The 23,822-nt window shown below is 35.9% G+C and overlaps 1 long non-coding RNA gene across 6 annotated transcripts in view; it reads right to left on the bottom strand.

Moving 5' to 3' along the window:
- LOC134138856 (uncharacterized) overlaps window positions 1-19,804 on the bottom strand; it is a 155,374-nt gene extending 135,570 nt beyond the window's left edge. For all 6 annotated transcript variants that reach the window (XR_009958035.1, XR_009958031.1, XR_009958034.1 and 3 more), the window contains exon 1: window positions 19,641-19,804. This is a non-coding gene — a long non-coding RNA (uncharacterized LOC134138856). The remainder of the gene's footprint in view (window positions 1-19,640) is intronic.
- Between the last annotated feature and the right edge of the window lie 4,018 nt (window positions 19,805-23,822).

The following is a 23,822-nucleotide window of genomic DNA, read 5'->3' as shown; positions in this document are numbered from 1 at the left end:
GAGTAACATATGGAACTGAGACTCCTCAGTGACAACTGAATGTGTTCTTTGTGCAGATGTCTTGACTGACTGTTTTAAGTAGGAGTGAATATGAAGGCTCTGCCTGTCATCAAATGGCTTAACATTATTTTTCTTCCTTCTCAATGCTATTTTATTCTTAACTTGTTTTTAAGAATAGCAGATTTCTTAAACCTATTTCTCTGCCCATCCTCCTTCCCCTTGCAGGAAAATCTTGCACACTGATTGAGTTATGCCAAGATAGTGAATTGTATTTTTATTCTAAATGTCAGATTTACAAATTCTTTGTACTTACTCATAGATACTTTCATCTCTCCATGCTCAATGGGATTTTTTTATACTTCAAAGCTTGGATAGTTTTCTTTGCAAGAAAAAAAAAGGAAAATCAGATTCTTATATTCTTGTGCATATGATCATATACATGGAAAGGTTTGATGTTAAATTTCATGGAAATGCATGGCCAAGCTTGACCTTATTTTAAAAGGTAAATCTCAGTTGTACATATTTTTAGGCAAGTAAAATCTAGCGTATACCTTTTTTGGTTCAGTATGGTGCTGATCTAGCTTGACTATGACATTAATTGAAATTTTAACAATCGTCTTGGCCTGCATAAGGCTTAAGTATATGCTGGAAACTAGAAAGTATTAAACTTAATGACTAACAGACATGAACAAACAGCTGACATCCTGCAAGGAACAAACTGTCTTTAGATACCACTGACTCTATATGCCTTCCAATTTTTTGCCAATACCTGTGAAAAAAATCTTCACTACACTCATCAGTTTTTATGGCAGGGTAACTACATAAAAGTGGTCTGAACTTGAAATGAGTGAATATAAACATTCAGTTATGTGCAAGCCTCATAAACAACTGAAAAGTACTTTTCATTAGCCAAAAAATGGAGACAATCATAATACCAAATATATGATCTCTCCCCAAACCATTTTATAATACCAAATATATGATCTCTCCCCAAACCATTTTATAATCTAATAAAATTAGTAAAGTAAGTCAGATATTCTCCTGACTGATACTTGCAGTTTTAACAAAGAATCAGCACAGGACACTAAAGAAGCCAAAACTGCAGGATAAAAAATTTAAAAAGTAATATGATTCTAAATTTCAAGCTTCACAGTAAGTAATTAGATTCTACTATTGTTTCAGTATAACGTGAATTTATATAGAGAATTAACTACAGTTTTAAAATGTAAACTGGCTGTTTAATAAAAATGTTTTTTCAAAAGCATTTAAAATGTTAGAAAACTAACTCAGCTTCTTCACTGCAACTGTAAATAGCAGAAAGGATACACGGGACTGACCTCAGTTCTGATGTTATTAAGTACTGAAAATTATACTGCTGACATTTAAAGAAGGCATTGTATCTCTCTGGATTTGCATCAGCAGGATGAATCCAAGAGACTTCAGATTAGTATTAATAAACCGTATGGTCATACAGCTGGAAAAAAACAGTCATCCATACTCCCTCATGCCATAAGCCTCATTGGATGCCCCTGAGCCATAGGAAATTTATGAAGAATCAGATCTTTGGCTGACTACCAGAGATGCTGGCATATTTAATTCTGTGAAGTGTTCAATTAGCAAAGTGATCAGTAGAACAAAAAAAAAAAGCCCTGAAACACAGCACTCATTTGACTGCTCCTGTTTTGAGTATGTGTTCTCACCCCAATCTCTCCTCCCTTAAAATTGTCTCTAGTTTATTCAAAGATTGGGTAACAATAAAAAATCTTAATAATACAGTTTATATTTTTAAATTTAATGGGTATATACCCTTTTTTTCAGGTGTTATGCTCAGCTTTCCAATGTCCATCTGGTTTCAACTGAGCATTTCAGTCTTACTCAAGAAGAATTGGGCAGGGGATGGGGGCAGACAGAAGGCTGTAACAAGCCATCATTGTCCTTAGATCTTTGTCAGGATGTACTGTAATATTTATGGTAGGGTTTGTTTCTTCTCAGTCTTTGGTCATTTTTATTTACTTTCTTATCCCTACCTGCCCCTACTCCCACCTGCTGCCAGCAAAGGAGTGAAGGTTGCCTTGCAACCTGGGCCCCAGGGGCTGCCCAGGGCTGTCAGACCTTTCTCCGGTGGCACTCACCGAGCTGCAGCTCAGAGAGGCTGGGCAATGGGCACCCAGCCACAAGGTGACTGGGCAGCCCAGCCCAGCCCAGGTCAGGACATGGCAAGTCAAGCCATTGCTGAAGACCCTGCATGGGCCGGGCTCCCCAGAGCCTGCCACTTCTGCTTGGTAATGGCAAAAAAATTGTTTAGTACTTTGCAGCTAGTAAATTAGTTACCATTAATATATCTTCTGTTCACAATTTTAGTGGGGGAAAAAAAAAATCTACAACTTGTCCTATGAATAAAAATAACTGTATATTTTTACATAATGTAATGACTCCTGAATAATAGCTAGGGTAGTTATTTCCCTGGTGTCTGCTAAGAATTAGTTAAAATATATTAAAACTGTTTTTGTAGTACTAGCCACTTGAATTATATTTTCTAAAGAATTTATGATGCTTTTAGGCCTTTAATAGAGGCCTTTAGTTGAATACTGCAGTAGAATGTAGTCATAAAGTGAACTATCAATGATAATTTAGAATCAAAACAATAAGCTATCCATCCCTCTGAATTCTTCTACATGCCACATTATTACTTGAATAAAACCATAGTGAAATATATATACAATGCTCTATGTTTTCCAGATTTATAGAATACAGTAAGTCTGGCTCTGATAATTACAGACAAAGCTGATGCCTTTATTAAACTAACAAGAGAGTTCCTGAATATTTGCTTAAGTGCCAATTAATTACCATCAAAGTTAGATTTCATAGTCTGATGACCTAGTTAAAGAAACATTAATTAAAACTTACTAAACTTTTTTTCGGTATTGTCACATGAGGCTATAAGCTACAGACCACCTACAGATAAGAAAAGTAATATGCTTCCACAGTCAAGGAGATGTCCAAAGGGTCAACCATTAAAATTTCTTCCAGCACTCTCAAGATAGAATAAACATTTCCAAATAGGAAAGCACAGAGTTCACTTTAACTAACAAAAGGATAGAGGGTTCAACTGCAGTAACAGATGTATCCCGATAAGGCTTTTATTAAGTCCCTAGAAAAGATAAATTCTCATAGAACACATACAAGAATGGGTATGAAAAGGTGCTGAAGCAGCAGTGGGGAGTATTCAGTTCCCAGTCTTGAAGAATTGAAAGACATTAGAGTGGATGCAAATGCTGAAAACTTTAGAGAGGAAATAGGATTGGTGACCAGATTAGAGCTTTAGGTGTCTGCTCTTCCAACAGTCAAATAAGTGAAGATGCATTTTCTATACAGGAAGCATTCAACATATTACTAAGTGGAACAGTGATTACTGCCCTGTTTTTCTTCAGTGCTGCTTCTAGGACCTAATGTGAATGAATACTAAATAATGCCTCCATGTGTGCTCTAACATGGGTGCAGGTTCCTAAACCTTTTCCACTTCAGAATAAGAATGTAAACTCCACACGTAGGTTAGAATGGTTTGTATGTATAAATGAACATTCACACTCATTAATTTAATTATTGTACAGTTTTTTTCTAGGAAATAAAGTAGCATCAGCCCTTTCTTCCCCACCACCATTCAAGAAGAAAAAAAAGACTGAATACCACAAGCTCAGCTCTATAAAGAGATTGAATTCTACTGTGTATAAAAAAAACAATAAAGCCCGTAACTAGTATACTAATATAGCAGTAGCTTGAGTTAAAATCTTTTAAGTATTCTGTAACTGATATCACTTAAAAATAGTTTTATTTTAAAGAAACTGCTTATCACAGTTACTGGAGGGATTTAGAAGAAGAAAGGGAAAGAAAAACATCAAAAGTAAGGATGTGATCTGCAAATAACAAAATGCTTCAAATTGCCTTCTACTTGCCTGACCTTCAGAAGGGGTTTGGCATTATAGTTTTATCCCGATATTATCTTAGTAGGGTTATAAGATAAAACACACTGAAAACTACTGGCATGTATTAAATTTCGATATTCAGGTAATATTCTGCGATTTCACTAGTGAATCCTAACATAATTTTCCATGCTTCTTGGCCAATACCCAGACTAAAACTAAGACAAGGTTAAATATTTTGCTATCTTCAAGATGCATACATTCAACACACAGAAACACTAGTAATACTTATTACGGACTTAAACAAAATAGATTCCTTAATGTGAATCTTTGCAAAATAAACTGAGATTAGTAGTTTTCTGCTCACATAGAATATGTAATTGGGCAACCATATAGGCATAATGAAAGAAAAAAAAATGGAAGCTTTTTGATTGTAAATTAATTCAACTTCCTTACTTAGAATATCTATCTTTTCTATTAAATTAATTAATACTGAAATTCAAAAACATTCTCTTCTTTTCCATTCTATGTATGTTCAGCTCATATTCCTTAGGAAAAAAAGTGGTATTATTCCCAAAGTCACTGGTAGTTTACTTTTGATATTAATGAGAAAGAGATCAGGTTAATGCAGAGTAATGTGAAATTCTACTTTATTCTACTGTGTTCTACTTTGATTATGATCTTCACGTAAAACTAAACATGCAGCTTAAAAATTAAAATGTTCAAGGAAGTAGTTCTCAAGTGCCCCAGTTATTAGTCATTCAGCTAATTTGGATCTTTTCTCCATTAAGGCTGTAACATGCATATTTGTTCTTTAACTCCTTCCAGATCCTTTACTTAATCCACGATGTGATAGTATGCAAAACTTGGATGTAAATATAGGTATCTTATCAAATAAAACGTACCCTCAGAAACACATATTTCATTTTCTCTCACCATTGCATTAGCAACTTTCTATAGCAGACCCAGAAGTTCCCTCATGCCATATAAAAAAGTAGGACTCAAAGAGATTTCCTGTCATACTCTGGATACTGCAAATACATATAAAATATAGTCTTTTATAGAAACAGATCAAGTTCCACCTTTAAAGTGTTCTTAATGGACAACTCTCTTAAATTCTCATTGTTCTGGTGGTTACAAAGCTGTACTCATCTCTAGCTTTAATTCATCTACCATTATTCCTTTGTTTTCTCATGCCAATTATTTCCTTTTATGTTAAAAAGGTTTCTGTCCCCTCATCTTGATTTCCCCTTCCTTAATATACAATAGAAGATTTGTAAAAACAAATATCTTTCTTTCACTTTGCTAAGTCAAAAAAGCTACATTTTTTCAAATCATAAAAAAGCTCTCCTTTTTCCTCATTTCTTTTGCTCTATTTGTTCCAGTTTGAAATATCTTCACCTTGGCAAGGATGAATTTTACTGAGTTGCAAATGTACTTTTGCCAGGTAATCAATTTATCTTGAATATCAATTATTTCTTACTTCAAAAACTGTTGATAATATTTTTGTCTATTTATTAGTCTTGCATATTATTATGGTTAGACTAAAAAATCTCTAGTTGCTGCTTTCCAGTCGTTGTGGCATTGTGATATTGTGTAGAACTGCTAAAATAACAGATTTCTTTTATTATTCTCTTCCATATTCAGTAACAAATATTGCCTGATTCCTCCTCCATTGTGAAAAATTCAAACTTCTGCTTCTGCCTCAGGTGAATTAGTTTGCATCTTCATAGCTTCTTCTTCTTCTTTTTTTTTTTTTTTTTAGTTTTTCTCTTACAGGCGTTATATTCAAAATCTGTGGGTTTGCTTCATATCATCACCAGAAGCTTTGTTACTGACTTCTGTGGTACATTAGAAATGCCTCGTATTTCTAATGTTAGCATGCCAAAATATGGCATAAAAGTATCTTCATAGTATGGCATAAAAGTTTGCCATACTATGGCAAAAAATATCTTCAAAACATCACAGAAGCAGCAAATAAATAATTTACTATTTTTCAAACTAATGTGAAAAATAGATTATAAAAAGTCCAGAATTCTACCTAAATTCAGCAAGATACGGTCCAGTATGAGTTATTGAGTTTCATCTCTAAGTAACAGGCTGCATATCCATTTGCAAGGAGTACGGTTAGCTGCCTAGTAATTTGAGACTGATAGCTAAACTGAAACCAATATTTGAAAATTGAAAAAAAGTATAATTGTGCAACTGGTGCTTTTGGGGAAAGCAGTAAGGGAGTTAATACAATAAATGAAAGTTAGAAAAAATATGGAATAAAACCTGAATGAAGATGGAACAAAAATTAGGAAACATGAAAACAGGTCTTGAGTTCTGCATAGCAGAGAGCATAGCAAGTGCATGTAGCTATAACTGCAGTAGAAATTTTGCAACAGCCAAATCAATGACCCTGTTAGAAGGAAAGTACTTTTTTATCTCAATGGGGCCAAGAACCTAAAAATATCAAATTGGGGAAAATTTGAGTAAAAAATCTATTAGATGTCTTCAGATGTCTTACATTAGAGTTCTGTCATTGTTAGGGCTATATTATCATTGCAATTTAGACTTGCACCCTGCCATTAGTCAAAGCAAAATCTATGACACAATTCAAATATTTTGTCTGAACAAAAATATCATGTGTTTCTCCTTTTTGACTTTTCTGAGTGATGGGTCATATAAAATAACTCATATAAAGTCACAGAAATAAGTGATATCCATATGCTAAGGCAGACTGAAAACTCTTGTTTCCTATCTGTAACTGTGCTATAAGGTTGTCCTGTATAAAGAGTCTGGGTTATAGGCATGTGAGCCCCAGCCAAAATCAATAGTGCACAGTAAATTTGGAGTGAAAAACATTAAATGTGTTCCAAAAAAAGCAGGCTTTTGATTCTAGGGATCTTTTTATAAACTGCAATGATACCTTGAAAAAAAAAATAAAATAAATAAAAAATAAATAAATATCAGACTTCTGAATTTCAATGTTCTCTCTACTTCTTCCAAGGAGACAGGGAAAAACACAGCATGTAAAGACTATTTCATATGAAACCTTGCTGAACTCTAGGAAAAAAAGTAATTCAATTGCTCATGCCTGTACACAAAAAGGCAATTTCTGTAGTTACATGTCTTTCCTCTGTACTGTAAGACAGACAATAAGCCAAGAAAAAAGGTATTTTTGTGATTTTAAAAAACAACGAATAAAGTAATTCCATGTAAAAGTCTTCATTGTTTCTGAACCAAGATAAAAGAATTTTCAGTCTGACTTTTCATTCTTTGTTTACTGCTTCTTATGAAAAATTAAAGGAATTGTGCTATATGCTAAGCTGATCTATGGATTCTGCTTCTCTATAATCATATAGAATGAACTTTTCTTTCATGTTAGCACATCAGGTATTATTGTATAGTCCAGCATGACACTATGTATTTTTGCCTATTTTATTAAGTTGCTGGAATAGATTTTTTAATTTTAAAAATAGTTTAAAAATACTTGTTCTGAGTGAGAAATGCTGATTGATTATACCTCCCTCTCAATTATTTTAAATATAAAATGAATGTAGAACGTAGCTTAGGAATCCTCCAGGAGCTAGGCAAAGTAAAAAAAGACAGTGGCATCGGCAGCATCACACCTAACAGAGTCAACTTTAAACTATGGGGTACAGTAAAATAACTGATAGCACCCTAACATTTGAAACGAATGAAGTTATTAATAAGAGAAGTATTGGAAATCTACTGCAGTTAGTCTCAGTACTCATACGACATTCTTTTAAAACTAGAAGCTTACTAATTACAACTAAATAAAGAGATCAGTGAAAACAACCAGTAATAAAAAACAGCATGAAACTAAAACAAAGGTTTATTGAGCATTTCAGTATTATCCTGAGGAAAAAAGTGTGTACCTTAAAGCACTGAAAATGAATGCATATGCAAACAATTTAGAAATCTAGCAATTTACATGAATGAGACAAAAAAAAAAAGAAAAGATAGGTCTTCTCCATAGCTCAGAGCCAAATAATTAAACTAGATGTGTCCTATTTATGCAAGTGTACTGTCTATAGCCTACATCAACAGGACAAGATTATGAAAGAAATACCATTTTTTTTTCCCCTAAAAGAAAGACCTGACTCCTGCCATTTACCCAAAAAGCCTGAGAGCTTGACTTGCTTTGAAGTGCTGAGCGATCTCCAAATCCTTTAACTCCAAACAAGACCGCAGAGAGCCTGGCATGTGCTCAGTCCTGGAAGGTTCAGGTCTTTGATAAAATGCATACACCTTTTCAGGTGTCTCTACGTACCTAATATAATTTCAAACAGACTGTCTGCCTGAGTTCACACACTTTATGAACTTAACAAGATTTTTTCCCCCCTTAAATAAATAATAAATGTGAAACTTCTAATATCAGGATTTCATAAAGCTGCTTTTTCTCAGGCATGAAGATATGATCAGCTATTAAAACCGCTGTTAGGAAAATGGCTAAAGTAGGTCTAAGATGAAGGGCTGGGTTTCTTTTCCCTCTTTAAAGACATCCTTTTGTTCCATGTTAATGTTGATATAGACAATGGAATTAAAGTCCGGTATCAATAGAGGTTTTTATAAAAACTATTTTGGTGAATTCTATATTAAAGTTCCACTTAAAAGCTAACAACGCTGTCTACAGACTCTCAAGATATTTTTCCCTTCCACATTGCTTATTGTGCTGCTTTAAAATCAGCATAATAAGCATCAGCATCAGGTTTTTTCTTTTTTTTCTTTCTTTCCTTTTTTTTTTTTTTTTTTTTTTTTTAATGTTATGATCATAAGAAAAAAAATGGGTGGAAAGGGAAGGATTTTTGTGGTTTAAATGCTGTGGTGTGGCTGTTTGTGGGTTAGAAGCTTCAGCTTGTAAATATGGCTTGATTTATTAAGGAGAAATTCCACACCGTTAGTCCACGGCCCTTGAAACTGTGCAGGGTGAAGTTTAAAAAAGAAAATGTGATTTATTTTTAAAGGTTAAATGTGTCAAAATGGTTCCTACTGTAACTAATAGTTAAAAAATGCTTAAGCAACCAGTCAGAGCATAAGAGAACTGCAGGTAGCAACAAGAAGAAAACTCTGTAATAACTATCAGAAGACTGTAAGGAGATAAAAGATATGACATTATCATGCACAGAGATTGTTAAAAAGAGATCAGATAGCCCAGGGGACTGAGCAGTTGACACAGAGATTTTCATCGCTGTTTCTTTGTTCAAAATCTCACCCACCTTTGGAGCATTTTTATCTGGTGGCACTTTTACGGTATGGTGCAGAAAGTGAAAATGTGAAGTAACTTGGACGAGTAAAAGCGGAAAAGGCCGCGGGAGGCCGTGCGGTGCTTTTGGGGAGAGGAGGGCAACGCAGATCTCCGCCCCCCAGCACTGCAGGCTCAGCGCAGGAGGAAAGGGCTTCAGGTGCCCCGTTGCCCACCGTTCCTGCGGAGATTTCAGTCAGCTCCACTCTCCCGCAGACCCCGGCACTCAGTATGGGTTATCCTGTGGTCTCCCCATGCACCTCCATCACCCTCTCTGCTCCTGCCCCGGGCGCAGCTTCCCCCCACCGCCGCCCCAAGCACCCCGCAGCCTTCCGGAAGGTTCTCTCTCCTCCAGCCGCCCGGGGGCTCCAACCAGCCACTTTCCTTCTTGTAATCATTCCCTCCCTCTCTGAGATCATCTTCACAGACAAGCTCCCTACCCAACAGCTTAAAAAAAAACCCAAAACAACTGCTTAAGAAAAGGACTGTAAACTGAAGGTAGGAAGCATTAATTTCCATAACCAAATACATAGATACGCGAATGTATATAATAGGTAGTAAAAATAATGGGGAAATCAACTGGGAAAAAAATTATAGCCAGTGGAACCCATAAAACATCAAGCGCAACCCATTCCAATATTACTGAAACAGTTCTGTGCAAACATAATTTTGCTGTGAAATACTCAATATTGTTTTTTAAAGTTAATTTCAGATAGGCGGCTTTCCTAGGTAGATAAGTTTGCATTATAAACCATGAAAACATCTGCACCTTCTGTGGAGCACTTACTCTCTGAGACAGGTAGGCTTAAGAAAGTGTCTTCCCCTAGCTGTAAAATTACTTTTCCATCCACTAGATTTGCGTGGCTTAATTCTAATTCCTTTTCAGTGCATGTCTGAATTATCCTTTGTTCTTACTCATAAATCATCACCATTTATTTTATATCTCCTGTACAGTTCTCCCTTGGGCCCATCACTTGTCCCACCTCCTAGACACTTTCATCAGCTTTTAGACTATTTAGCTGTTCGAAGAGCTAAAAATCACACGTACAAAACCTTTTGCTGAAGAAATCAAACAAAAGAATCCAGAGCTAGTGAAATGGTGAAATTCATGCGTATAGGTAGCTCTTTGACATTTCTAATATGAACGTGGCTTGGTGTTTACATGCAAAACTCTCAGTTAACTTGTATATTTTTGTAATTAACCAAAATGCTGTGGTTCAGGGACTTGGCTTCATCTTTTGTTGATCTGCTGCTACAACATGCATGGGTCAGTGAAAAGGAAGTAGCAGTCTCCTTACCACTGATTATAGATGATTATTGGGAGTAAAATCCCAACAATTTAACTGTCTATAAAAAAAAAGAAATCAATTAAATTTTCCAGAAGTAATATATTCTATATTTCTCTCTTTTTTCTATGTATATATAGATATATAGAGGTATAAATATATATATCTGAGTGGTCTATGTTTGTATGTAATTTATATATATAGTCAATATATTCATTCAGTTTTAAAGTTCTGAAATGAATGTGGAAGTATTTTATTATGGAACAGATCTAACAGTCCCCAGGATCTATCCAATAGCTATTTCACCAGTAATTTGCCTTAGGAGAAACAAGGGCACAGTTATTAATTAAATAAATAAATTAAACACCAGCAAGCCTCCTAAAGAATATTCAAGATCCCCACTTAAGAACTTTAAAACTTTTACCTTGCAAAATCAAGGAGATCACCTATTGTGGATTAGTCTTCATGGAAATGGCTGACAAGCCAGCGGTCTTATTTTAGCACATAAACTACATGAATATGACAGCTTAAATATAGTTTAAGAACATCATATATTTAAATTTGTAGTAAGTATATTTAATTGCCAAACTTCAGCTAAATGTTTTCAGTAATTTCTATGTTCCAAGAAATATTTGCATATGCTTTTGAAAGCAACTATACCAAAGGAAATGTAGACTTTATATTTTAAAGACATTTTTTCCAGATTAATTAGCTTTTATTTATTTATTTTTTTTTTTAGCCAAGGAATTTCCTGGATCAGATAGACAATGGCTAATGACAGTTTGTGTTTTGAGGTCATCATAGCAGATGGTAAGGAGTGTCACTTTGTTCCCTCATTATGAGCTGCACTGATGAAATTTATATAAATGATAAAGAGGAGTAAAATCATAAGAAACGCTGTACTAGCTCAAAATGCTGGTCTTTCTAACCCCTACTGTGTCTCCAGATGTCACAACAAAATGCCACTGTACAGGGGACAGCTATTTATGGAGGGCATATCAGCCTCACTACTTTAAGTGGTCCATGCCCACATCCTCTTCAGAACCCACAACTGCTAGTAATGGCCAGCAGTGAGAGAAGGACTGATACACCACTTTCTCTGAATTTTATGCAGCACTCACTAAGCACAGTAGCAGCAAGAGCTGCAGCTCCTGCAGAGGCTGTTGCCTGGTACCGCCTTTCCCAGGGCAAAGAATCAAACACCTCTGCTGGAACCTTCCTCTATCAAGACTACAGCCACCATCATTATTTCTGTAGTTACCTCCACAGCTGTGAACACCTGGACTGAACCACAGCATGTTTAGCAGTATCCAAGATAGTTGTAGCTGCAACTTACATTACTTCAATGCACATGACCTACACTTTGCTGAGAGAGAGCACCTGACTGTTCCCTACATGCTTTACACAGAAGGACTTTGGGAGGAGCGAAAATATTACATCCAAAACCTTGATATGAGCAAAGGTTTGATATACAGGTTTGTATACCTTGATATACATCATATGTAGAGAGCCAAGAATTTATAGACAGTCCAAATAATGTTTTAGCATTCTATACAGGGAAACACAAGGAAAGTGCACCTGAGCTTCTTCTGCCACAACTACACAAGAGGCAATCTGGCAGAAAGATGCATCAATACAGCAGCTGAAACAGGAGGTCTTAGACTTCAAGAGACACTTGGTTGCTTGTCTTAGCAAGTCAGCCCTCTATAGTGAATGGGAGAAGTGAGAGAAGCACCAGGTTTGGTCACTAACCTACATCTTTCAGGAGAAGGAATTCTGCATACACTTCCACATCTGGAAAAGAAGAGGGATGCTGAGAAACACATCATCTGTTGCTTGGCAGAGGATTGCATTCCTCTTATGGAATTCGTTAGAAGCGAGAAAATGTAACCACTTTCTATGTGGACCTTTTCTTTCTGCGTGCCACTGATCCCAGTGTTTGACAAGCCCCATGGAAGAGCCTCCGAGCAGTCAGGGTGGACGACTGAGAGGAGCTGGAGTTCCCTCTCTTGAGGGATTGAATTCTCCCTATGCCACATATCCACTAATAAGTTTCTGAGATTGACAAGTGGCTTGGGGATTTTTAGGACATGCCTGGGAAGCTGGTTTAAAATTAATCTCCTTTCTGTGAAAGCTCCAAAGTGTTGTGGGATTTGGTGAACAGCCTTTCTGCATTCACTTTATCTACCACGTTCATGATTCTATATCCCTGAGATATATCTTCTCCCAGCCTTCTCTTCTCCAAACAAAGACCTTTTTAATCTCTCTTAGTAAGGTAGCTGCTCCATCCCCTTGATCACAGTAATTGCTCTTTTTGTACTTTCTTGTACCTTCTCTGTTCTTCCATATTATCCTCTGTGAAACTCAGAAAGCAGAAATATAAGCAGTTCTCAGGATGTGGGACAGGGTATAATCTGTTATGTCTGAGGTACCTACAACATTCTTTGACCAATAAAACCAGTTTCTTTTCTTCTCCCTATTTTTCCTTCTTACGTAATAATGAGCAAAAGGTAACAAACCTCTGTTTAATAGTTCTTATCTTGATCCTCTCTTTTCCCTTCTTTCATATATTTCATATTTTGATTACTCTGCAACATGTATTAAGCTTCATTCTCTTCTCACAATAAATCTGCAGGATTATTACTCTTATTACAGGAAGAATCATAGAATCATAGAATCGGTAAGGTTGGAAGGGACCTCTGGAGATCATCTAGTCCAACCTCCCTGCTCAGCAGGGTAACCTAGAGCATGGTAGACAGGGTTGCATCCAGACAGGCCTTGAATATCTCCAGAGAAGGAGACTCCACAGCCTTTCTGGGCAACCTGTTCCAGTGCTCTGTCACTCTCACAGTGAAGAAATTCCCCCTCACGTTCAGGCGGAACTTCCTGTGCTTCAATTTCTGCCCATTGCCTCTTGTCCTGTCACACAGGGCATCTGAAAAGAACTTACCCCTTCCCCTTGACACCCTCCCTTCAGGTACTTGTAGACATTGATAAGATCCCCCCTCAGGCTTCTCTTCCCCAGGCCAAACAGGCCCAGATCTCACAGCTGTTCCTCACAGGGGAGATGCTCCAGCCCTCTGATCATCTTCGTAGCCCTATGCTGGACTCTCTCCAGTAGCTCCATGGCTCTCTTGGACTGGGAAGCCCAGAACTGGACACAGTACTCAAGATGAGGCCTCATGAGGGCTGAGTAGAGGGGCAGCATCACCTCCCTTGACCTGCTGGCAACACTCTTCCTAATGCACCCCAGGAGACCATTGGCCTTTCTGGACACAAGGACACATTGCTGGTTCATAGTCAACTTACCCACCAGCAGTCCCAGGTCCTTCTCTGCAGAGCTGCCTTCCAGCAGGTCAGCCCCTAGCCTGTACTGGTGCCTAGGGTTATTCCTCCCTAGGTGTAGGACCCAGCACTTGCTGTTGTTGAACCTCAGGAGGTTCCCCTCTGCCCAGCTCTCCAGCCTGTCCAGGTCTCTCTGAATGGCAGCACAGCCCTCAGGTGTGTCAGCCACTCCTCCCAGCTTGGTATCATTGGCAAACTTGCTGAGGAGGCACTCTGTCCCCTCATTCAGGTCGTTGATGAAGTAATTGAATAGGATGGGACCCAGTACTGAGCCCTGGGGGAGGCCACTAGCCACAGGCCTCCAACTAGACTCCTCGCCACTGATGACAACCCTCTGAGCATTGCCTTTCAGCCAGTTCTCAGTCCACCTCACTGTCCACTCATCTAACCCACACTTCCTGAGCTTCTCTAGGAGGATGTTATGGGTGACAGTGTCAAAAGAATCCTTAACTCATCTAAAGCAGCATAACTATGTCATCTTTGAGAAAAAAAATGTTGTGTTTTGTATACAATGATAACTCTCTAATCATCATGGTATTTTTTAGGCTTTGATCTTTCTGGGAAAACCAGCAAGAAAACAAAATGGTAACCTATTTTGGAAAGAATGAACACCAACAAAAAGAAGCAAATACTCTTTTTAGCAGCCTGCTATTCCATTTTATGCTTGTGATTTCTGAAAAGCTTTTAATGATTATTTTTGGTCTTCCCCACAGTTCTGAGACTCCCCTGCTATTCATGCAACAGTTACTTGCTGGAAATACCAGAACAAAAGTCTTGGTCAGAGCTTCTTTGAGAGTGCTCAGTGCATAAAACTACACAGCTAAATTCAGGGAAATATTTTCTTTTTTTTTTTTTTTTCTTTTTTTTTTCTTCTTTCTTCTTTCTTTTTTTTTATAGAAGCTATGAGGGAAAAAAAAAAAAAAACAAAAACACTACTTCTATATGGCTAACCCAATTTGGAGCCAAACAAACATAACACAAATCAGTGGAGAAAAAAGGCTGTAAATTACTCTGACTTAAGTCTCATTTGAAAAGTAGCTCCAAAGCATTCAACTGATTCAACTGGCTATAAACTTGTGTCAGAGTATGTGGATTTCCAGCATATATCACCACCCATAAACATTGTGGTGACATATGAATAACTGGACAATATTCACAACTGTAACTATACCCCTGTGTTTTCCTGAGGAGACAGATGGATCATCTGAGTTCTTGGGAAAGTGGTTTAACTGCTTCCCAGTTCAACTACCATTTTCACAAATACCTGAACAATAGTTTCATTATGTGGAAAACTGGATACCCTTAGGAAAACACCTAGATTTATCACCACCTGTACTACTTCTGACTTGCAGAAGTAATGCTCCTGCTCAATTTCATCCATAAGGAAGAACAGAATATATGTCATGCAAAATCTATGCCATATCCAAAACACGACCAACCAACAAAGATTTCTGCCTGAGAAATGAATTGTGAACCCTATACATGCTGTTATACTGCAGCTTGTCCATAACCCATTTCTACTGAAGATTCACAGACAACCAGGAAATACAAATGATGAGGCTTTTGGGGGGGGATAATTCCTCGACCTCTGGGACTCTTCAGTTCCAGCTTCTGTTTCTTCCTTATCTGACTCTGCTGTCTTTCACTGCCTCCTCTGAATTTTCTGAAGAGTACTTGCTGTCTTTGGAAAGTTTGTATAACAACCCAAAGAGAACCATTCCATACAGACTTTTGAAAACAAAAGTCATTAACTAGTAAATCTTTCCACAGTTTCAAATACATTAAACTCAGTAGCTGGCCAGCACAATATTCTAGATTCACCCCATTATTCCTCAAATACGTAAGACCTCTTTTCCCTCACTGACATCTCCAATCTTACTTATGTCCACAGAGATAGCATTAAGACCAGGATCATGGCAGTCAAGTTAATTTTCACAAATTGTTCATTTTGTTGTTTCTTTAAGCTCTCCTTCCATATTGTTCTATAAATGGCTCATTCTCTTCCATGTGAGTCTGAATTCTCTCCTCACTTCTTTTAATAAATTGATAAATTTTCAGTGAGACCTCTGAAAGTATGGTGGAAGAACACAGCAAAAGAAACACATCTAATAAAACTAGGGATGTTCTTATTTTCCTGGGTCTGGAAAATAATTGTAAAATACCTGTTACAAGATAACAAACAACTACAATATTCCTAGTACGAATATTTCTTTACTAGTTTCTTTGTTGGGATGGCACTTCAGCATCCTTGTAACTATATCAGCACTTGGTTAGTTTCAAGTCTGTCATGAAATATTTGATGTTTGACAGCATAACTGGGTATTTATAGTTTCTTGATATTTCAATAACCCATTTTACCATTAGATCATATTTTGCCTTTGGCAACATTCAGTGAGAAAATTCTTTAAAGAATCTGTGGAACACACTTATTGAAAAATTTGCCTTTTTTATAGTTGCTATGTTATGGAGACAGGAATATTGTGCTATTTTTGAATAACTGTTAAAATGTGACTAACTAATCTGTGAGCAATAAAATATAAATCTGTCTAAATAAATGCAAGTCTGTGAGAGAGAGATATACTCCTAAAGAGTTTTTCTCTAACATATTCTTCTACATATTATTTTTCTTATAATGGCTATACTGGTTATAAGGAGAAGCATGGACAGGCAAATAGAACAGGCTTAAATAGTGAAAAAGTTTGCACAGACACTGAACGATACCAGAATCCTTATTTTCTTGGCTGGTATTAGATACGTTAGCAAGCTATTTCAAGATGGAATTGCAGCAGTCCTTTACAAAATGCAGAACGTGATGAAATGTTTTCTTCTGCACTGAGATACATGCAATGGCACAGCATTTCTCCAAAGAAAATTAGCAAATTATCTTCTGTTTAATTGCATCTTTCTTTTGCATCTTGTGACAGAAACAGTTGATGATGAAGTGAAGATGACTTACAGATGTACCTCCATTTTGGGAGGAGAATTACTATCACATTATTGAAGACTTTAAAGTTTCACACACTGTGTAGTGACAGCTAAAGGTTTTAATACTCTCCGTACCCCCAGGGCTGAAAGCTGAGGATTGGTTGGACAGCTGGTAAATGGTTGGTGAGAAATTGTTACTGAGATTTTTTAATTATGTTGTCTCTCCCACAATGATTAGTTCTCAACATCATCTCCACTTCAGTCTTTGAAAAGCTTTTTATTTTTTTTTTTCTTTCAATCTCTATCCTTTTGTAGGTGTTACTTGATATAACATTAGGAAACGTTCTTTGATAAAGCAGTCATTTGTGTTCCACATATCTATTCCCTTATTAATATTTGCATGATCAATGATAGAGACCCTCATTTGGTTCGATGCTGAACAAACACTAAGCAAAACAGTCAACGATATGGAACAGAATATGCTTTGAAAGAATTAGAGTTTTAATCATAAGGTAAGGTATAGCGGATGCATCCACCATACCAGCGAAGGATGCAAGCAGACAGTAAAACAATAATCCCCATCAATTTCATGGATTTGACCTTTTATTTCCCCTCCTGGTCTGCCAGCACACTGGCTACTCTTACAGATAATATCATGAGGTTTGACATAGCCCCCCTCTGAGAGTTTGTCAAGAGGTTTCTGCAGTGTGACTTGTCTATTTGTCAGCCTTTCCCTCTTCTCTCCTCATCAAGTATTCATTTTTCACAGTAGTGATGACAGATGTAAAGAGGGAGAATGTATAAGGAATGTCATGTTGCTGTCACTAAGGATGGGCATCATGTCATGCCTGAGAGAAGTATGTAAAGCTACATAGTGAGAAAAAGGTTCATGCTGTTTTTTGAGTAGTCATAAATCTGCCTTTTTAAATAAAAATAATTTATTTAAAAAATAAATATGTGAAATAGGATGGTGTACAGAACTTACTGTTTCAGACGTGATAAGAATTGAAGGGGAATATGAAATAACGGTACAATATTTCACATAATAAAAGAAACAAGGATAGTAAAGGAAATTACTGAATAGAAGCTATGAAACAAACATAGACAGTTATTTTTCATGCAGTATACTCCTAAAGAGTGGAATTCATTGCTGCAGACTTTTGCAAATATGGTCAAAAAGCATTTAGCAAAGGCAAAAAGTAAATTCATGGAAGAAAAATCCATCAAAAGCTCATTTCTACACAATTTTAACGTATCCAGGAAATAGCAAAGGAAAAAAATAAGATGAAAAATGTTGGAGGGGCTGCCTTTCATTACTAGTTTAGAATGCTGTCTCCAGCTTTTCCTCAGTCTAAGAGCTAGAAGAACAACAATGCAGTGTTAGGGATATTAAAGAGGTAATTAACTTAGGTTCACTGAAATGTTTACTTTAAATATTATTACAAGCATATCAAATAGCATATTGCAACCATACAAATACATTTCCAGTAGTTTGATTTTTTTTGTTGTTTGTTAATAAGATTAGTCATTATCATCTCCATTTCAAAAAAAAAAAAAAAGAATTTTAATGTAGTTGCATATTATGTTGTGTTGTCACGATAACAGTATATAGCTAAGAATGAAGCTAAAATATTTTGTCAAATTATTCTACAGATAACGTAAGTACTGAGAAAAATTCTTCATTGTCTTGTTGCCCCATGACCTATGCTTTTCCAAATTTGAATGGGAGATAACAACTAGTATTTGCCAAGGCATCCATGGGCTACAGACACCCTAGCTTCTTCTCTTGCATAGCAGTTATATGGTGAGAATTTCAGTAACAGCTGCATTTACAATTTGGAGAGCTGTATAAAGTTTGGGAGTACTCAGTTGGCTGTAACAGTATAAATAATAGATAAAGCTTTGCAAGTTAGTATATATATTAGTACATATAGATTGTGGCTTTGCAACTTTTGTCTGTGATTAGGTTTAACAAGATGCAAGCATCTTTTACCTTTTTGTTAATATTCAAAGAATGGAGGAAAACATTCTGAATCTTTTTTTAGTTGTAACCTGAGGTTATATTATAGAGAAAACACCAAATAACGAACAACTTCCGTATAAGGACATCAGTCAGATTTTTAGCTCCTCCTGTGGAATTTGTCAGGAAATCATTATATGATTGCAACTTTCATATCTATTTAATGAAGATAAAATCCGATGTGCTAGCTTGAAATTCCTACCTTTTTGCTTGTCCATTGATCTGTTTCTGAACAACAAAAGAGGATTGTACAAATGTTATATGCTACTCTGCTTACTGGTTTTTTTTCTTTCTTTTGGCAGCATAATTCCTGCTATATAACCCCTTTTATTTGTATGGTAGTTTCAGGATAAAACTTCCCTAATGCCTCAATAGAAAATGCAAACAAGGGCCAATCTACAATTAATTCTATTATTTAAGAAGAGTTTTCATCACATATATGCAGCAAAGGGAAGATACTTCCACTTCTCTCAAGGTTCCAAAGTAGCTGATACGGACACTCTAACATCATCTAGTATAAAAGACTTGTTAATTATATTATTTAAAGAATATCCTTTTAACTGGCAAAGAGAAAATACATGTCACAGTTTACCCTGATAGTACTATATGTTTTGAATTTAATTGTGGCCACTGGTAAAACGAAGAGAAAAACAAAATAATAAAGCAATATTAATTAGCAGTACTATACTGGAAACTATGTTAACTATCTCTTCAAGTATGTTACCTGATTTCAGTTCAGTACTTTAACACCCATTCGCTTATTCTTTGGAAGAAAGCCAGTGACTATACATTTGAAAAACATAAACACATGTGCAAAACATGAACACTTGTTTGTGTGATTAAGGCCTAGGAGTAAACATTAAAATAGAGATTTTGTGATACAAGCTTACCTCAGGCAGTAGTCAGTACCTCTATCATAAAAGAATCCTTCCCATTTTTTGTATTCCCTTTCTCCACCATTGTCATCTTGCATTACTGTAACTTAATGATAAGGTAATAACCAGTTCTCCTTTCCTTGTTCCCCTCCTATACCAGACTGACTATGAACAGTAAGTACAAGTATTCTTCTGTGGGTATGACACTATCCACAAAGGTCATACAAGTAAACAGAAGCAGCTGCCAGTATTCTGCCAGTATCCTCTATGCTGCTTGATATGGAAAGCTAACAGGAGCTGGCCTTTGTTATATTGCTAGAGGTAGGTATTCCAGCTATGTTTATGAATATAAGCCTTTTTGTTTATAGTTCTTAGACAAACTTGTCATAGAAATGTGCCATTTTCAACATGCACTAAGTTGATTATCTTCTTCCCAAATAATCATTTACATAGTTCATTTCCTATGCCAGATTCCTGAGGCAATAAAGGCAAGCATGATATACTTTCAACATACCATACACAGATACTATATATCCAGCATATACAATATTTTGGGTATCACCAAGCAATTTATCAGCAACGTAATACTTCAGTATCACTTCCCCTAGATTGCTTTAGTTCAATAATATTCTGTTAAGTCATTTTGAAAAACTAATTTGAAAGAAAATATATAATAGTGACAGGTATACTGACATATCATGCATTCTTTATAAAGCATCCACAGCAATTGCACAGTAACTGCATTATTTTGTCATTTCATTGTTTTATACTTACAAAATACTGTTGCATTAGCAAAGAATGTAAAAGTATTCTTATTGTTCAAAATATGTACTCCTAACAGTAAGATCGATGGCAGATGTTACTTACTCATTTATAATTTTCAGCTAGTTGGAAAGAATAGTTTCATATTTATTTCTGCATGTTTACAAGTCTTCTGAAACCTTACAAGACTTCTGAAGCTTGAATCACTACTGCAAATTTAAAAATAGATATATTTCCCTCTAAAGTAAGGAACACCAGGAGAGTTTGTATTTAAATGAGTGAAATTGGTTAATATTCTTGTTTTCTGTACTTTCTGTTCAAAATGCATATAAAAGTCTGACTTTAAACTCAGCTCTAGCTGAGTCAAGTCAACAGATAGCTCCAGGTCAAGAGAAAAAAATGGATTTGTTGTGCATCTGTGATCATATATATTTACATATACAAGTTGCTTTAACTAGTTTTGCTTTCATCTTCTCTTTAGCTAATAGGCATTAGCCTGGTCTCCTGACACAACAAAACAGCTTGAGAACTGAACTTAATTTTGTTAATTGTCAGCACGGGCTGAAGACTGGTAAGTTATAGTATACTGAATTTAGATCCTTTAATTTATATCTCTCTCCTTCTTCACATAAATAAGTGCCACAGGAGTGGCAAGTGTTTGCCACTAAGACATGCAGACTGTATTACTTTCAGGATAACTTTTGTTTTTTTAATTACCCAACACTCATACATACCCTATATTTTAAGAATTCATGGGGAAAATGTCTTAGAACTCCTTATCGTGAAGTAAAAGCCAACAGAAGAGAATCTTTTGAAAAACTGTGAGGTACCTCTCGTTTTAACTGTTTACTCAATACTCCTTCACCTCTTAAAACTAAATGCCACAGTTAGTCCTCCAGCAGCAATGGCTTTCATGCTGTTCTGCTGTTATCACAGCGCCAAATGACAGTGTCAGGTGACACGCTGTCCATACTGGCTCCTAGGCAGTTCATAGCTGGCCTAGTTCCTTTGAGAAAACCTTGTCCCTCTTACCTTCATAGGATGATTTTTAATGGTCTAATGACACCTTGATATAAAGTATATTTTATTCCAAATACCATCTACTAGTTCTTAGCTTAACTTTTATGGGCATTTTCAACTGAAACAAAATGTTAAAATATATATGGCTGCAGCCACAGACTTTTAAATGTGTGAACACAGAAATGCCCTGTGATACACAGATTTTTATTTTCATTAACAGATCAGCTAAATGGGAGCCATTAATTACTTTTGTAGCCTTGTTTGCTTGCATTCTTTACTGTAATACAGTGTGTCACTGATCATAGATTTTTTTTTTTAATGTGTCATTTCTTTCTTAAAACAGATATTCCTAGATTACTCAGAGGAAAAGGGAGAAGATCAACCAGTAAAAGATGGGATGGTAAGAGTTTAATCCTCCAGACTATAGTTTTTGATTCTGAATGTGATAAAGATAGCTTTAAAAAGGCAAATACACAAGTCGTGGCAGCAGCCTGGAAGAGGGCCTGATGAAAACCTGATTCCTTTCTCACACAGGTAATTTAAGGGAATAAAACCTCTTTAATTCTATAGCTATCTGGAAACTAACTCTAGCCAGTAGTAGGAAAAGAGTCTAAGAACAGACAAAAAGTTTTTAAATACTTAGATTTAGTATACTGCTATCACACTAATTAAGAAAAGAGATAACTAATACCTAAGAAAATGGATAAGAAAAGGATGCCAGTGCAAGTGACTAGAAAAACGGAGGAATGAGAATTTTGAATTGTTCCTGACACAGTTTGTACCATGTTCCATGTTCTATAATGTAGGAAAGCTCATGTTACCAACCAGTTAGAATCTAAATATATAATCTAATTACAGCTACCACCTATGTTCCTTAACTATTGGACAGAAGCAAAAGCTTTTGCTATGTGAAAAGTACTTCACTGACAATTTCACTTGAAAAAGAAGTAGTACACAGCTGTGCAGCTGGAGCAGAGGTGAAATGAGAGAGCTATTCTGGAAGATACTCCTGGATCCCCATTCTGGATGTTACTTCTCACTGCTCAAATGGAGAAGTAATATGTGCCAGTTTGGCACAAGCTTCTTCCTCTTCTCTTCTGGCTCCAGTGTTTTGGCGAGTCCAGTGGATTGATAAAGCCAAGATATCTACTCTCCATTTTTGCTGATAACATTATTCCTTTCAAGTAGAATATTTATGCCTATATTTTGCTGGGTTTTTTTGTTGTTTTGAATAATTAATATAATTTAAATACATATTACATAATAATTAAAATAATAGATCAATACATTTATTTTCAGTAAAATAATACATAATATAAACATTCTAATCCAACTATATACTTCTGAATGAATCACTGTAGGATACTTTAATAGTCAATAGGAAGAAGTAACTCTTCAAGATACAGTCCATCAGACTTAGATACTTACTTTAAGAAGGGATGAACTGTGGCCTAAACTATACTGACTGTACATACAGCTTTGACTGAGTATTTGAGATGCAGCTTTCTAGTTTTAGTCAAATGAACCCCACCTTTTCTGATTATAAAGAAGACAGAGTGTTGATTGAGTTAGGAGCTGGTAGAGTTTTTATGAAACTTATTCAGTGATTGTTTCAGGTAAACTTCATACAGCACTGGAAGGAGATGTAGCTTTAAGAACATACAGGCTGTTCCTAATGAAATTCATTCTAATATTGTTTAATACGGGTTTGACTAATAGGAATGGCAATTTTGATAATATATTTCTCAATAAGAAAATGAGAATCAGAATATTTTTGGTCTTAAACAGCAGCCATACTTCCTACAGATTTTCTGAAGAAATTTCAGTCTAAGAGAGAAACTAAGAAATATCTCTTTACCCCATTCATCATTGGCTTTGGTTTTGGTATCCTTACCTATATGCCTACCTCAGTTTACACCTGACCCCTGTCTTTACTGACTCAAGCCTCTAGACCTCCAAATAATCAGGGAGTGAAAATTAAGAAATCAAAGTCAAGACTCAAACCCTGTAATTTGAATTCTATTCCATTCTTGAAGGTGAGAGAATACTGAATTTGTCCTCAACAAGGATACTAAAAAAGCGTGATGACTGTTATCTTAAACATGTAAAAATGTTAACAGGACTCAACAAAGAATTTTTAAAATAAAATCTAACTAAAATATCTAACTAAAATGGGCTTGCATGTTTCTTTTCCTGGTAGCCCGAAGACTGATTTTGGAAAAAAAAAAAAAAAAAAAAAAAAAAACAAGCATATGGTTTTCTCCCAAGAGGATGTTGACAAATGTCATAGACCAGATAATTTCTGAAGCCTAAATGAAATAAGAAAAAAAAAATAGATAAGGTATTTCAATACTTTTCATAGGATCGAACTTGATTTTTAGAATTATTTTTCACTGCTTAAATTTGTAAGATTTC

Source organism: Rhea pennata, chromosome 1 (assembly GCF_028389875.1).
Source record: "Rhea pennata isolate bPtePen1 chromosome 1, bPtePen1.pri, whole genome shotgun sequence".
In the NCBI taxonomy this organism is placed as follows: domain Eukaryota; kingdom Metazoa; phylum Chordata; class Aves; order Rheiformes; family Rheidae; genus Rhea; species Rhea pennata.
Note: the sequence above shows the minus strand (reverse complement) of the source record. Positions and strands in the feature narration are given on the sequence as shown.